This window comes from Sapajus apella, unplaced genomic scaffold (assembly GCF_009761245.1).
Source record: "Sapajus apella isolate SASKATOON/1434 unplaced genomic scaffold, GSC_monkey_1.0 scaffold36, whole genome shotgun sequence".
NCBI classification, from domain to species: domain Eukaryota; kingdom Metazoa; phylum Chordata; class Mammalia; order Primates; family Cebidae; genus Sapajus; species Sapajus apella.
In genome coordinates this window covers 5,109,842-5,113,167 of record NW_022436976.1, presented here as the reverse complement: position 1 = coordinate 5,113,167, position 3,326 = coordinate 5,109,842, and the positions used below count along the sequence as shown (strand labels likewise).

General features: G+C 39.9%; 1 pseudogene; it reads right to left on the bottom strand.

The window, feature by feature from the left end:
• Nucleotides 1-259: 259 nt before the first annotated feature.
• LOC116564136 lies at nucleotides 260-2,044 on the bottom strand (annotated as a pseudogene).
• Between the last annotated feature and the right edge of the window lie 1,282 nt (nucleotides 2,045-3,326).

Genomic DNA, 3,326 nt, shown 5'->3' with positions numbered 1-3,326 from the left:
CCAAGATGGTGAAACGCTGTCTCCACTAAAAATACTAAAAAAAATAAAAATAAAAAATTGCTGGGCCTGGTGGTGGGCAACTGTAATCCCAGCTACTCAGGAGGGTGAGGCAGAATTGCTTGAACCTAGGAGGCAGAGGTTGCAGTGAGCTGAGATAACACCATTATACTCGAGCCTGGGTTACAGAGCAAAGCCCCATCTCAAAAAAAAAAAAAAAAAGAAAAAAGAAAAGGAAAAGGGATATGTGGCAAACCCACTGTCAGGCTGACCACATTTGCCTGTTGCTCAGGTTGGCTTCAGAGGTGTGGGGATGTTGGTAGAGGCCTCCTCAAGGTTGGCCAAAGAGCCCTGAGAAATGTCGGTCAGCTTTTTGTGCTGCACATGGCTGTCCTCCAGCACCTGCTGCCCACGGCTCAGCTTTGCCAAGTGCTTCTGAACTAGTGCACATTTCCACTGTAATTCATTCCTTAGTTTTGAGACATCCTCTTTGATAGCCTGCTCTGGTTTCTGAACAAATGCCTGCAATCTTTTTCATAAGAGAAAGCATTCTGTCTCTTGCAATATCCAGAAACTTCTGGATAAACCGATCAATACCAGTTCGAATGTCTTCCTGATGGGTGCCACTGACATAGTCCTGACTCACCGGAGAAGTTAAGCAAGGCTTGCAAGATGACTCCAATTTCTCCGTCGAAGTACTGTTACAAGGTCTCAGAGCACCTGGAGCTGCTGGAAGAAGTGAAGTTTGGCCCAGGAGGCCTGGTGGGGGCTGCAAGTCCTGGTGGCTGCCCAGAGAAAGTAGTGGAGCAGCTGTCTGGAATGGCGTGGAAGGAGCCCACTCTTAGCTGTTACTTTCTTTATAATCTCTGAATGTTTGTCGCCTTCTCTGGGAAGTCTTCCCTGATCACCTTACACTGAGGATATTGTACCTCTGTTACTCTGTTTTGCCCTCCATTGTATTTATACGGTAATGAAATCGCCTGTTGTCTGGCTTCTCTCTAACAGTGAAAGTTTCAGCAGGGACTGCATCTATTCCCCACTGTACCCCACCACACAAGTCAGTGACTGGCACACAGTAGATGCTCAAAAAAATCATCAATGAATTAAATGAACAGCGTCTTCCATGTGCAAAGTAGAAGGTAAATACTAGAACACTCAACGAGGCATAAAATTTAGCCGCTATTCCCGAAGGGTTTGGGTGGGAAAAACAGCATGAACACAGGTTTTTAAAAAGAAGAGGAATAGGAACTAAGAACCAATATAAGAACATTAACAACAAAAATTCTTTTCATTGGCTGCAAGATAGTAATTATTTATTATTTGTGATAATACTCAAAAAAGTTATTTCTCACATGAATAAGTAAGAAATACTCACTTGAATATCGGAATTGTATCAAATTATAACACCTTTCATAGTGTGCTCTCCCTTATATCTGTGGCTGAACTCTCTCACCCACTGGTTTGTTGACAATACCTTCAAGGCCATATTGCTTCATGGGAGAATTTGAGTGCAAAGATTCCTTCATATTCATTCTTCACGCAGTCTTTCAGCTTCAGATATTTCTAAATTTTGCCTCAGCTATTGAAATTTGTTATAGAGTAGGGGAAAAAAGCCTGATTCCCACTTCTTAAATGAGGGTTTATACAATAAAGTGTTTATAACAGTATCTGGTACCTGGTTAACTTTCAATACACATTTGTCATTCTCATTTCATGACCCTTAGTATCTTTAGATTGCCCTTTCTAAAGCACTGAATCTAAGTCTGAAAGCAAGTACAGATGAAAAAGAAAGGCAATATAATGAACCTTGCACCAAGTTCTTGGACTATGTCATGCATTTAAAATTACGGTTCAGAGTTCAGGCATTTGAATTGGCTCACAAACAATAAGGAATTGTGCCTGGTCTGGGTCAAATATAAACAAGCTGGAATCTGGCGTAGGTAAGATGCTTACTAGTTTGCTGTTCTGGTTGTGTGCTTTCTCTTATTCCTAAAACCTTCACCTCCAATTTTTCTGTCATTCTGTAAGGAGGCTTAGATTTGGTCATCTTCCCGCCTTATGCTAAGCCTAGCATGGTAAGCTTTGGAGTCAGAAATTCCTGAGTTTGGACCTGACCTCACCATTAGCCTCTCTGAACTTCCTTTTCTTTATTTGTAAAGATGGAATTAATAACTAGTCCTGCTTTAAAATCTCTTAAGGATAAATACTAATTAATATAAAATTAATGGTACAGGTATACTCTAATCTTAGTGAGAGAAACAAACTCCCCTAAGTTGGTAACTGATTAGTGTCAATTGCGATGGATATAAATACGATGAAGAATTTGTATCATGTACAGTTCAGTAGTGCTCTAGCACATCACTGCACATGGTCTACGTCCAATAGGCTGTGCTCCATGTTTTGTTTTTTTTTTAATGTTCCTACTACAGTTTTGCAGTTGTTCAGGATTCAACATGTATTTTGAACTAAATAGAATTGATAAGAATAAAAGGTAATCTGCTGGGCAAGGTGGCTCACACCTGTAATCCCAGCACTTTGGGAGGCCAAGGTGGGTGTATCACGAGGTCAGGAGATTGAGACTAGCCTGGCCAATATGGCGAAACCCCATCTCTACTAAAAATACAAAAATTAACTGGGTGAGGTGGTGCACACCTGTAGTCCCAGCTACTCAGAAGGCTGAGGCAGAAGAATCACTTGAACCCAGGAGGCAGAGGTTGCGGTGACTTGAGATCATGCCGCTGCACTCCAGCCTGGGTCACAGAGTAAGACTCCATCTCAAAAAATAAAAATAAAAATGAAAGGTAATCCCTAAATAATGACAGGAATATTCTCCTATAACTTTAGTGTCTTATTATTATTCAAGTAATAATTTTCAACATTGCTGAGTTATCTAAGCTTATGTGGAAAGGTTTTGAAAGAGCCTATCAATAAAATTCAAAAAAGTCTTGTAGAAAAGTAATTTTCTGACCCAGTGCAGGTGTTTTGTTTTTCATCTCTAGGGAGCAATGTTTGATTATCTTTTATTTGGTTCATCCAGGGGCATTATGCCAGGAGCATCTTCAGGTCATGTACCTCACAAGGCCACCACATCTGAGAGGCATTATGTACATCACAAACAACTTTAATAGTTTGGCTTTTGTATTTACTCTACCTTTGGAGTTTAAAAAAATTGTGTATTTATTATGATAGTTTTTCAGCAATAGCAGTTAAATGTCTTCTTTAAAAGATCAAAATATTATGATAATTTACTGACAAAAGAAAGTAAAAGGCCTCAAAGAAGAGAGATCTTTTTTTAATCCGGACAAAGATACCATAGAGGCTCTCAACTG